Source organism: Paramormyrops kingsleyae, chromosome 13 (genome assembly GCF_048594095.1).
Source record: "Paramormyrops kingsleyae isolate MSU_618 chromosome 13, PKINGS_0.4, whole genome shotgun sequence".
NCBI lineage: Eukaryota > Metazoa > Chordata > Actinopteri > Osteoglossiformes > Mormyridae > Paramormyrops > Paramormyrops kingsleyae.
The window spans coordinates 22,565,528-22,579,000 of NC_132809.1; the positions used below are offsets into that span (position 1 = coordinate 22,565,528).

The 13,473-nt window shown below is 46.5% G+C and overlaps 1 protein-coding gene across 2 annotated transcripts in view; it reads left to right on the plus strand.

Moving 5' to 3' along the window:
* LOC111845729 (semaphorin-4B-like) overlaps nucleotides 1-13,473 on the plus strand; it is a 69,050-nt gene that overhangs the window by 8,715 nt on the left and 46,862 nt on the right. Inside the window, exon 1 of one of the 2 annotated variants that reach the window (XM_023815353.2) lies at nucleotides 10,497-10,614. The exons of the other annotated variant lie outside the window; for it this stretch is intronic. The gene's annotated coding sequence lies outside the window, so the exon portion shown is untranslated. Of the gene's footprint in view, nucleotides 1-10,496; nucleotides 10,615-13,473 lie in introns of those variants that run through there. 2 annotated transcript variants of the gene reach the window in all.

Here is a 13,473-nt window from a genome sequence, read left to right on the forward strand (position 1 = left end):
GCGCCTATGGCTGAGCGCTGCTGCGCCGGTTCTGTGACTCGACCCATTCTGGATGGAGTTACATAAGTGAGATATAGAGAAACACTGGCAGATGCTATCACACATTAATGGCTGCCCTATGGCACATTGTCAAACCAGCAGCCAAGGGTGGGGAGGGTGTGGTATTAATGTGGTAGCTGCACTCTGATTTCGCTACATCAATTTGCCTGGTCTTTTGACTTTGTAACCGTGCTGCTGGATGGCTGCAGTTGAAGTTAAAACCCCACCCTATGACCTGACAGAACATGCCCTCTTATTGTTTAGGGAAAAGTGTTGAGTTTACCTCCAAGCTGATTAATCACTCGTATTTAAATACAAATCTGAACCAGTTCAGACTAAGAGTGTAGAGGATCCACTATGTGAAACAGCTCTGTGTTCAGTGAACTGTGCTATGTGGGTAACCTGCACTGCATAACCTGCACTGCATCCAGGAAGCATCCAATTCACATCGCCTTCTCCCATAGAATACCAAGCACATCTGATCTTCATGGCCATTCTTTGCAGCAGCTCTGCTTTTGGTCAAAGGGCTGTAATATACGCTGGGCCTCGTCTGAGAGAAGCCCCCCCATCCTGCCTTCCAGTGACATGCTGAGTCAGAATGCTCACAAAAAAAAGTGTGTTGAGTTCCTGACTCAAACAACACTCCTTTCAAAAAGAACCCCCCATAGTGCAGAGGAAGCCCCATTTTGGCCCAGTGCGTCACTATATGGTCTTTAATTAGGTTGGGGCGCCTTGGCTGCGGTCCCCGTGGCATGGCAACACTGCATGGGCCGTCCTTCCGGTGGCCTGAATGCCAGCAGGTGGCAGCCCAGCTAGCCAATCCAATGCCTTTCAGTAGAGCAAGGGGCCGCAGTATAAATCTAGGCAAAGGACAGTACGGGTGCCGCTGTTTCGGTGATGGACAGGACCGGAACGCTTCCCGCTGGCCCCTGGCTAATTGCAGTCGGCTCTGACAGCCCCCCGACCGATGGCCATGTTATGCCCCGTCACACTTTGGCCTTAATCCGCTAAGATTGGTCTTTTCCTGCACGTGTGACATTATGAGTGTATTGGGGGGGGGGGGGGGCAAATTGAAGCGGGTAATAGGAGCAAGTTTTGTTTAAATCTGCTAGTTGAAGGTAAAGCAGAATGACATGACGGCTCGGTTGAAATTAACCCTTTATGTCTGATACAAAACATGAGAGTACAGTTGGGCTAGCGGCTTATCCAGTGCGTGATAAAGCACCTCACCTGATTGGTTAAGCTCCTGTCAGCAATTTGTTCTCTGTTTTATTGTTTGGATGGTATTTCGTTGTGTAAAAAAGCTTGCACCATATGAAACATGTAAGAAATTAAGTTCATCTTTGTAGTGCATTGAGAGTTATGTGCTTGTGTTTTGTTTAAGATGCATTCCTCTGGGCTGTTCTATCGCATGCCGTTTGACAGTTATTAATGACGCATTTGCACTCAGAGAACCGGGTCTCTCCTGCTGAAAACGGCAGGCTGGTTTGTCGGACGTGAACTTGAGGTCTAGGCTACCCCAAAGAGAAACTTAGCAGTGTTGTGTTTCTGAAAGAAGAGGAATCCTTCTGAATGCGAAGAGGAATTCTGTTTTTGCTGGTTTTCTGCGCTCTCATGCCTCCCCACACATCTAATGCCGTTTGATCGCCCTTGCTGCCACAGTTATTCCTTATTAATAAAATGCAGCGTTCCAGAAAATTTCAATCATGTGACAAATTGACCGACTCCTATTGTGGGTGGCATGCTGGGAAATATCATTGAGTGCATGAACGAGCACAGCAGGTACTGCTTTGGCTGGGAGCCGTGAGTGTGTGTGTGTATGAGTGTGTGTTATGTATATATTACATTGTGGAATGTGATAAAAACCGATTATTTTGACGTTGTAGGGGCCTCCCTTTCAATCCCCACAAGGGGAGATGCAATTTTATAAAAATCTGTGCAATCAAAAAACTACAACTGCCAAAAATGTCCCCTAAAATGTAACAAAAACTATTTTTCAGATCTGTGAATGCAATCAAACTAAACATTCCCAAAATCTTTTGTTTGGTTACTTATGGTTAAGGTTAGGGCTGAGTAGGGATTAAGGTCGTCATGTTTGGATTTTCCCCATAGAAATGAATGGAGAGTACGCTTATATGTGCGTGCGTGTGCATGTGTGTGTGTCTGCATGCTTTTTTAGCCCTGATTGGTGCCGTGTGGGCATCCTTGGTAATTGAACAAGCATCACACACACTCAAGTGCCATTTTCCGGAAGGGTCCATTTCTTCTCCTTGGTTCCATTATGTGAGTCTCCGGTCAGCGGGGCGTGCCGACAGTGATGCATCCAGCCTGCTGTTGTGAATTCATGGCCTTTCACTTGTCTGTACCCCGCTGCTCAGTGTCACACAGAAGCCCCCCCTCCCTCCCCCCACCATTACACAATTTTTTTGTGTAGTGGGATTGAGATAGGATAAGCAAATAAGTATGTCCCCTGCAGATTCGGGGGAAACCGGCATTGTTATAGGGCAGAAAACGGAAACGCAGCCAGTGCATCCCCTTAAAAAACAGAACGTCAGTTTCAACATTAGGATTTTGGTGTAGTTACGGCTGCCCATCTGAGCCATGGGGTCTTTCCTTGTAAACGTACATACAAGCACAGAGAAACTTTTACAAGCATCTCCATCAGGAGAACTAGCAGTGACAGAGGTCTGTGAAGAGACTGCTGCGAAGTCTATCTGCGTAAACCCCAAGATGTAAGCTAATCTCCTTGTAGTAAACTTGGGCTCTTTAAAGTGGGTTTCATTAAGAACACCGAGGTCAGGTTCCTGTGAGTAATTGCATGGACTTCCCCCTTCTTGTGGTGAAACAGGTATTAATCTCCTGGAAAGGTGATCCAGTGGCCCTTTCGGCTCAGTCTGAGAAGACAAACTCAGAGTGACTCGGGGGCTAAAAGCACCAAGGGATTGGAGGTGAGAACACTTGGTGTTGTCAAGGGAACATGGAATGATACATCACAGCAGAAGAAGGTGATGTTTAACGGGAGCTCTATGATCAGCCACAAGAATAGTCTTGCTTGGTAGGGTGATTAATGGGAAACAAATTAGTGTAGTGGTAGTGTGGGGTCTTGGTGGTACTGTGGGGTGTGATGATGAAGGTCTTGGTGGTACTGTAGGGTGTGGGGGTGATGATGAAGGTCTTGGTGGTAGTGTGGGGTGTGGGGGTGATGATGAAGGTCTTGGTGGTAGTGTGGGGTGTGGGGGTGATGATGAAGGTCTTGGTGGTAGTATGGAGGGTGGAGAGATAATGAAGGTCTTGGTGGTAGTATGGAGGGTGGAGAGATAATGAAGGTCTTGGTGGTAGTATGGAGGGTGGAGAGATAATGAAGGTCTTGGTGGTAGTATGCAGGGTGGAGAGATAATGAAGGTCTTGGTGGTAGTATGGAGGGTGGAGAGATAATGAAGGTCTTGGTGGTAGTATGGAGGGTGGAGAGATAATGAAGGTCTTGGTGGTAGTATGGAGGGTGGAGAGATGATGAAGGTCTTGGTGGTACTGTGGGGTGTGGGGGTGATGATGAAGGTCTTGGTGGTAGTATGGAGGGTGGAGAGATAATGAAGGTCTTGGTGGTAGTATGCAGGGTGGAGAGATAATGAAGGTCTTGGTGGTAGTATGGAGGGTGGAGAGATAATGAAGGTCTTGGTGGTAGTATGGAGGGTGGAGAGATAATGAAGGTCTTGGTGGTAGTATGGAGGGTGGAGAGATGATGAAGGTCTTGGTGGTACTGTGGGGTGTGGCGGTGATGATGAAGGTCTTGGTGGCAGTGTAGCGTATGTGTGGTGATGATGAACGTCTTGGTGGCAGTGTGGGATAAGGGGTGATGAAGATCTTGGTGGTACTGTGGGATGTGGCGGGTGATGGTGAAAGTCTTGGTGGCATTGTGTAAGAAGTAATATAGATGCTCTCCTAAACAGTTTTTACAACAGACTCAGGAAAACCTGGATGGCTTCCACCAAATGCACAAAACAGCCATGTGACAACACCAAGGTCTTGTGTGAATTTCAATATGTACAAACTGTTTTTGGCAACAAGTAAACACTGTTATTTGACCTTTGAGTAGAAGTGTGATCGAAGTACTTGTGAATCCCGATTCAGCACTGCTATACTGTACTGTACATCACGTTCTTCCCAGTGTTTACATATAAACTGGAAAACTGCTCAGCTAGTTTCCGCATTTGATGCCTTGGAGGATTGCTAAAGATTGGCCGTGGCTAACAGTATGTGAATGGAATGTCTTGAGCACTTGGTTGTGAGCTGTACTTGATGTTTTATAGTGGAATATTATTGTTTTAGGAGAAACTTTCCTTTTTTAATTCCAATAGCTACCACTAAAACATGTGTAAAGCAAGATATAAAGTCCGTACTAGACACTGACGTGTGACCTCCTTTCTTCATGGGTCACATGAAGCGTGACCTCCTGTTTGCTCTTGATGCCTCAGTATGAACTGTCACTATTAAATTGTGAATCCCTGAGGACATGTGCTGTCAATCATTAAAGCAATAGTAGCCAGTTAATAGCATGATAGAAAGTGTATTCATATTAACTATACTCTTGATCTTCTTTAAGCCCTAAGAAAATACGAATCTTTCATCACATATCTCCTTAAAAACACTGTTCTCTGAACCAATACAAATTAGAGTGTGGCCTGGTCTTACACCCTCAAATAAACTAATAAAATGATACATGTCTGAAGTCAAAACAATACTCCATTGCAATTGGAGCTTGTTAAATTCATCCCTATTTTCAAGGGAAACAAATGTTGACTTAAGGCTAAAAAAGCAGTAATGAATGTAGGATGAAAAATGGAACACCCCAGTGCATGAAAGATGGACACTGTCATATAACATGTTACAGAGGCAGCTGACTAATCTATGTGATTATTAGTGTTTGAAGTCGGTCATGTTGACTTAGATAAACAAGCCGAGCTAATAGCTTTATGATTTAAACAGCCTGGGAACTTGACCCCTGTGTTGTCTTTAGATATGTCACTTCCTGTCATGGCGCCTATGATTTAGTCTTCAATCAAGGCTAAAAAGTAGGGTATTTATGGCTGAAGGACAGCCGGCAATGTGGCCACAGCACAGGAAGTTATCCCATGTTGTAGCTGGATTAGATGTTAATGTATTCTGCCAGCGAAGGTCAAATAACAGAAAGTCTCTTGTATCTCCTAAAAAAAGCATTATATTTGAGGTTGCTGCCTTCTTACATACTTTAACATTGCCTCGTCATACGATTGTTGTTCAAAGTAAAAGCTTTCGGCCCAGTATTAAATATTTAAACCCCTTTTGAACGTTTCAGGCTTTTTAAAATAAGTAGTGACGTGAAGTGAAGTGAGTAGTAGACACTTCAGATTTAGCTGTGAACGTCACTCTACGTCACGTGCCACTCCTATCTGAATAAAATCCCACGAGGAACAGACTTCTGAGGCTTGTTAAATCTCGTCTGCTTAAGAAAGGTGGTACAGTAAGCCTCTTCTGCCACTATGCTATCAGGTAAGACCGGTCCAGTTGTTTGAAGAACTCCAGTTACCGGGTGTTCTGGGTCTGGCCATTCATAGCATGCCTGAGAAAAAGAGATTTGTCTGCATATAATAACACTGCATGGAAGCAGTGCCCTGTACATCAGCTGGCTGCAGGCCGTGTGGTGAGTGTAAAGAAAACAGAAGCAGAGAGCGAGAGATGCCAGAGAAAACAAAGCAGTTTGGCATCAACCTAGTGAAAAGCACCATGTGACTTTTGACGTCGGTGTGATTTTTTTCTCTTTAAGTGCACTGCTGTAACTCAGTACAGGGGCTTAAAGGGCGCTGTGGTACCTCACTACAGGGGCATTAAAGGGCACTGATGTACCTCAGTACAGAGAGATTAAAGCACACTGCTGTACCTCAGTACAGGGGCATTAAAGCACACTGCTGTACCTCAGTACAGGGGGATTAAAGCGCACTGCTATACCTCAGTACAGGGGCATTAAAGCACACTGCTGTACCTCAGTACAGGGGGATTAAAGGACACTGCTGTACCTCAGTACAGGCAGATTAATGGGGACTGCTGTACCTCAGTATAGGGGGATTAAATCGCACTGCTATACCTCAGTACAGGGGCATTAAAGCACACTGCTGTACCTCAGTACAGGGGCATTAAAGCACACTGCTGTACCTCAGTACAGGGGGATTAAAGGACACTGCTGTACCTCAGTACAGGCAGATTAATGGGGACTGCTGTACCTCAGTACAGGGGGATTAAAGCGCACTGCTATACCTCAGTACAGGGGGATTAGAGGACACTGCTGTACCTTAGTACAGGCAGATTAATGGGGACTGCTGTACCTCAGTACAGGGGGATTAAAAGGTTTCCGGGACTCCAACTACGCCAGTCAATAAAAGGTCATCAAAAATATTTATTAGTCATCAATATCAACAATGCTAATAACTATACATAGCTGGGAACCTTAATCAGGCTAATATCAATTAGAATATAAAAAATCCAACTGCTTCCTGTTTTCAGGAAACAAGTAATAGCTGGTAATGACGGGTTTAATGGTGCGTTATTGTACTGTTCCTTTAAAACTTTCAAGAGAAGCCTTGTTTATGTTAGATGGAGGAGGGAAAGTTATACACAGCCTGTTGCAGGCTGTCGGTGCATGTGTTCTGCCCTGATTCATGTTTGACAGGACTATAGCTGCTGGGCCTGGCTATGCAGAACTCTTAGTTTAATATAAACCTGGATTCAGCGATCCTTATTTCCTGTGGTGAGCACCAAACCCAGCAGCTCTCCTCCTCCTACTCGCCCAGCAATCTGTCAGTCAGAGCCTTAGGAGTGACTTGACATGCCTGTTGTTCTTTCACCAATTTGTACAAGTTGGTACAAAGACCAAGCTGTAGGGGACAAAAGTGAAAGGACTTTGATGGCTATGATTTGATGGTTGGTTTTCCTAGGCAACGCAGGGCACAAGTCAAAGCATGTGATTGGTTCTGAGGCTTTGTAGGTGAAGCTTTCACATTCATCCACGGTAGCCATGTTAAAAGAGGGGATCAGCAAAACTTTTCATGGTCATCCTTGTGCTGTCAGCAAAGATAAGGGAGAACATCTGGACACTACTGCAATTTCACTGTAAGTTGAAATCTTCATGTGAAGTAAATATGTAAAGATGGTTTCACCTGGCCCTTCTCTGCACCTGGGAGGTTGTATTAGAGCGTACTGTTACATTTTTATATGCGTGTCACGTGTAGGCCACCCGAGAAACTCCGCTCTTCCATCACCGTCATCAATATGCATTTAAAGTTCTCCTCTCGGTGACCCACTAGCCCCTTGACCCCTGCGTTCCCCTAAGGAGTAACAGCGTGTCGCCGTGAGCTTGATGTGTCAAGTTCAGATCAGTGAGAGGGTCTGACAGCAGGTTCTGCTACTCATTAGCCAAACCACATTAGCATTGGAAGCCAGATGAATACCCAGTCCCCCATTGAGGGGTCTGACTCTCTACCACTTTGTTCAAGGGCTGAGGGCTCATCTCTAACCTTTAATTTAAGTTCCTGTCACTCCAAGGGTTAATTGAACACCACTATGGTCTACTGACATACCACATGCTACCTATCAGAAACAATAAACACGTTCAAATTATGAACTTCCCTGAAACTGTTTCCCAGCTATATGACAGCGATCGATGCGTCCTACAATGTCAGCAGGAGGACGTGTGTTGCTAGGCAACCCTATAGGATCATTTAGAAATGCCTTTCTCTGGGATATCGATTGAAATGAACCTTGACCCAGATGGAGTGTCCGGATGGCCAGGATTTCCATGCACTATTTCATGCATTAAGCTCCGTTTGCCTTCGTTTTTCACCAGTCAAATCCCTACCCCCGCCCCCCCCCCCCCCCCACCCCTGCCCCTCGAGAATAACTTAACAGTCTGCTCCTGCATTTGTTCTGCATTCCTGATGCGGAACCGAACCGAAAGGCTATTCGATTGCACCCCCCACCAAAAAAAAAAAAAAAACAGACGTAGCTAACGAAAGGCTTGAGATCGATTTTGTCCCGTCTCTGTCGTCACCCATTTTCTGCCTCCTTGGAACTATTCAGAAAAATCCATGTTCTATGGCCTTTTGACTCCTACAACCATCTTTTTGACATTCTGAAGTTGATAAAAATACCTAATTTATTGCTTTAACAAGACCACGGTTTCATGGTCCAATTCAGCAGTGATGTGTCCCTACTGGAAAATCCATACTTTTGGTTGGGTGCAGCTCCTGGCTGTTTTTCGGTGGCTGTCCCGCCCTGGCGTGTGATTGGACGGTGTGCCGTGCCCAGCCGCAGTGTATGTTAATAGCAGAGGCTTTCAGCTCCCACATCTACAATTAAGCCAGAGCCTCTCATTGTGTCTGAGGAAGGCGGCACTCCTTCGCAAGGTGCTGACGTTCGTTAAGGTGCCGACGGCTGTGGGGGAGTCTGAGGGTTAGACCGTCACGCGATATCGACTTGGCCCTCTCGCCCTGCTAGCTCTATCGTGGTGTCCAAGGCAACCGCTGCATATAGCTGTTGGCTTCCACCATCGCAGGGAGTCTGACAGGCTTTTGCATAGTTCAACAGCCAGAAGGGAAAAGTGGGTATAAATCACAGCTTACAGAGACCATGACTAATGAATTGATCCCTAATTATGATTATACAGTTGGTTTATGTCAATAAATAATGCCATTTTCTTTTTTTGACAGGGTCTTATGATGCCAGTTTAAACAGAACAGAGGCTACATTTTTTTGATGTTTTACGCATGGGGGGTTGAAGAAGAGCGCTGTAAACTGGGCGGCTGGCTCTTACGTTAATAAAGTCAATGATCATGAGTTCAGTGCCCACAATTGGAGCAGATAATAAACCTCACATTACTCTCACTGGCTTACTTGAATATTTAAGAAGAGCCGACTGATTATAGAGGGAGGGAACTGCGGGTACGCTCCAGGGGAAGGTGGTTTTGTGGGCAGGTACTGGCTTACAGGTGTTTTGATTGGCTGTGATTTTTTTTTTGCTTCATTTCTGTCTTCTTTAACCTTTGTCTTGAGTCAGCTAAACAGGCCGTGTTTTATGTTTAGTCGTTTTGACTCGGTTCAGCTTTGTGCCCCCTGCTGCAGACCTCTATCCCCCAGTCAGATACTGTAAGAGCCAAACAAAACTATTGCCATTGTCTATATCAGATTTTTAAATATGATAAAATGATAAAATATGAACAGTAATAATAGTGGAAGTGAAGTAAGGGATTTGAGTGTCTCCATGAAGGCACCTGTTTTTTATTTTTAAAGAGAAACACGGGCAGGTTTTGACGCTACGCCGTGCGATAAGGAGTGAGACAGCTGTGTGATCAGGCGGGTGCTGCTAGCGGCAGAGATACCTTTCCTGGGGAGACAGGAATTAATGAAGGCCAGCAGGATAAGGCGCGATATTCCCGTGGCTTGGCGCTCTCCCGCGCGCCAGCAGGCGTCGGCGAGGCCATGTGTGCCACGAGGTGCCCGGGGTGGGCATCTTCAGTGCCTGGCACGGGGTGTTTAGTATGAGTACCTGAACACGGGGTGTTCAGGTACTCCGCTCCACGTGGTTGAAAATAATATAATGAGATGACAGTGCTTGGTGTGTGTGCGTGTATGTGTGTTTGTGTGTGTGTGTGCATGCATGCTTATACGTGTTTGTATGTGTGTTTGCGTGCTAATACATATTTGTGTGTGTGTGTTCAGGCCATGTGCAGTGAACCTTCGGCTGGGTGTGTGTTTAGCATTCACGGGAGAGACCTATGGGAGCTGATCATATTGCGTCTAACTCCTGAAAATAAGGACGCAACTTCTCCATGAGACAAAAATGCATGTGCAGCCGTTTCTACTGGCTGTGACGCCCCTGCCCCCCCACCACCGGGGACGACACTCCCTGGGGGTTCTGATGGTCACATTCTGGCTCCCCTTCCTTTTCGTAATGGAATCACACTGTAGCTGCTCGCGTGAATCAGCCCTGCCTTGTGTTACAGTGTTAATTTTGCTGCTACAATAATGCAGACCCCTTCCCATCTTTATGGACTTGGCTCTTACTCCCAGCATAATGTTCAGCAGTCTTCATCACGGCAGATTTGGTGGCTGCCCTCTCCCTGTCCTTGTCTTCACACGTGGAAAAGCACACGCACACGCACACGCACACGCACACGCACACACACACACGAAGCAGCAGAGTGGTGGTCTTTTAATGACATCAATAGCAACATCGATAATACTAAGCCCCAGCATTGCTGAGCCACGCTAAAAGGAGCTGCGGCTGGCTTCACAAAGCAGGCCATCGCAGACCCCCCCCACCTGTCCTCACGCCCCCCCACCCCCTCCTCACAGAGCAGCCTATGATGTAATGCTCTCGGGCTCGGAGGGACAGCCCCCTCCACCGCTCTGCCCTCCTCATTCGCCGGCTGGCAGCTGCCGTGTGCGTGCATCGCGCTGGGCTGGCGGCTGTGGCTCTTTCGGGGATCCCTGCGGTGCTGGGGCTTGTCTGGCTGCAGGCGCGGGGGAGTCGCAGAGCGGAGCGAGCCGGTAAGTCTCCCCGGCCCGTGCACAATGGGGCTGCATTGTTTCTGGGTGAAGCTGGGATGGCTCTCCAGCAGGGTAATGAATGAATTAGTCTTCCACTCCAACCTGCCACTTGGGCGCCGTGGCAATAGATCAGATCCTGCTCACCACGGTCGCCGTGGCAGCCCCTACTCAGGATTTGGTAACCATGGTGAGGTAAGGCGAGCTGGGATCCGCCTGGGCGTCTCTAATCCTCCTCAAGAAGGTGATCCCACGTCTTTCAAGCACAAAGTTTGTGCTACCGGGACTGTGGACGGCTCTCTGCTCCTTCATGTGCTTTTCAGGCAGCGTTTAAAGGCAGACCTTTCGTGGACAGGAGAAACGCTCTGAATTCTCTGCAAAGGCAACATTGGAAAGTTGTGCTCTCTTGCGTTTACTCAGACCTGCGTTGGCTTTCTGTTAGGGAGAGGCTTGTTAAGACAAACAATTGCATGATGAATGTGTGTGTGTCTGTGTTTGCCTATAACTGCATACTCTATTGTGCTGTCCTTTGTCACAACTTGGTCATTATCAGCTGAACTAGAATCGGTTTCAGTACCTCACTTTATATTAATGTACATTGACATTGATGCATGAATGAAGTCCAATTGAGCATCACGTTTACCCTGCCTGCACTTCCCGATCGCTCTCTGTGTGTCAGTGTATAAACCGCCACCCCGCGCTCTCTCCAGTACCCGCGCGGCATTTTACTCCCTCGCGTCGTCCCCTGGTGGGAGTCCGGCTGTTAACGGCTGAGTGGATGAAATACATCATGATGAAGCTGCGAGTGAGTACGCGGATCAGCGCGCGCGAGTACGCAGCGATCACCTGATTTCAAACCATTCCTTCATTTGAAGAGTTCTTGATTAGAATATATTTGAAGAGTTCTGCTTATTTTTAATTGATTCTGCAAGTTTGATCTGATTTTACAATAATTATATCAAATTCGTTTATTGTAGTCATTTGCTAGAAATGCTTAAAATGCATTTAATCATTTTTCTTTGTTTCACTGATGGTATAAATTAAATTTTAGCAATCCAGTGAATATCTTATCAGATATGCGGTGAGAGCCTTCTCTTAAACAAATGATTATTTTTCACACAACTCGGTCAGACAACTTTTACATTTATTATTATCTTTGCTGAAAAGTAAAGACTGGAGGAAATAGGGCATTGTGTAGAACACGTTCCTTAGGTCTCCCTGTGGCCCGTTTTGTTAATTAGCATTGGTTCTGCTAGCTTCATTTAGTGGGAATTATTATTAGTATGCATAGATGGTTCCGCAATATGTAAAGGAATTAATGCAAAGGACATGACTCTGTTGCCAAGACAACCAGTGAGAATGATTGCCCATTGTGGCGCTATTGCATCTGTTTTGTGTACGTGTGCACGTTTTGGATGCGGTCCTGTGTCCCGTGCAGGCAGAGTGTCTGGGCCACAGTCTACAAAGCCGAATAAGGGAGCATGTGGGGGGGGGGGGGGGTGCATTGCTTCCTTCCAGATACTCAAAAGCCAGGGAGCTATAGTCGGCCGGGGTTGGTCAGTTCGTACCATGTGGGTCAGTAGGGTTACAGTGAGGCCACAGCGTCATGGCAGTGGCTGTTTGTTTAGTGACTGTTTGTGCCATTGACTTCCTCTCAGCCAGAATTATAGCAATTATAAGTGAGGTTTCAGTTCCGCTTCATTGGCTCAGTGGGTCTCTAAAAACACAGACACAAAGCACTGTGCCACGCTCAGTTTGATCAGTATACCATGTTCTGATAGGACAGCTCTGTGTTCATGCCCATTATGGCCCGGTGCTGATCTCTGGGATCCTACGCTGAAATGCTCTACTGAGATTTTTAAATGACTACGGTAGACTGCTAAGCTATCTGCAAGCCAAGTGACACAGGGACGGGACGGAGGAGAGGGGACCTTATTTGGTATGGGAGGGGAAACGACCTTAACAAAATACTGAGCTGGAATTAAAATAAAAGACAGCTGTTTCTGAGTCAGGATAACGGAAACCAGGATAAGGGAAAGAGCAACCAGGCCCTGGAAAGGCTACCAGAAGATAAAGCCGGGGTCAGTCAGGGCCCCCGCACGATTCTGCCAGCTCGTTTAGAGAACTGTGCTGAATTTCATTTTCAGCACTGCACTCCGATCTATCAAGACCGTAATACATTTGATTATAGGCTTATATGGAACTGCATAAGAACAAAATGCTGAATTTAATTACAAATTGTATTGAGCTCTGTTAGGATACAGTGCTGAGCACTATAGGAACAGCGAGGGTGGCTGCATTAAGGACTGGGGGGGTTAGGGCGAACGCATGGCATATTTCCATCTGCCTGACACTATCGATGCAGGAACATCTGCCCAGTAGCTGGGTTGGGGTCCTTCAGCTTACAGCATTAGGGACTGGGGGTGTACAGCTGCCTTCTCCCCTCAGCAGACACTCATGGAAGTCCACTCCTTCTGTACCCCACTCCTCAACCACCATTTTCAGCTCATGTGTAGTTCCCATGCCCTTCTCTAGGGGGCAGTCAATACCACGAGTACAGTCTGGGTCTCCGCTGATCACGCTTTTACACAATGATGCACTGACTTGGATCTGCGCGTGAAGGTTTACTGGCGCTGTACCGGCATGGTGCTAATCTCCACCGGAATGCAGCACTAAGCTCAGTTTGTACAGCGCTAAAATGCTGCCTGAACCCAGTTAGTCCAAATACTTTACAGTGAGCACCGACCAATGAAGAAATATTACATTTATACTCATATTAGTCCAACATCTAAAGCACAGTGGCAGTTACAAAAAATATAAAGGTGGACACAATAACACACGACACAAAGAGACAGACAGAGA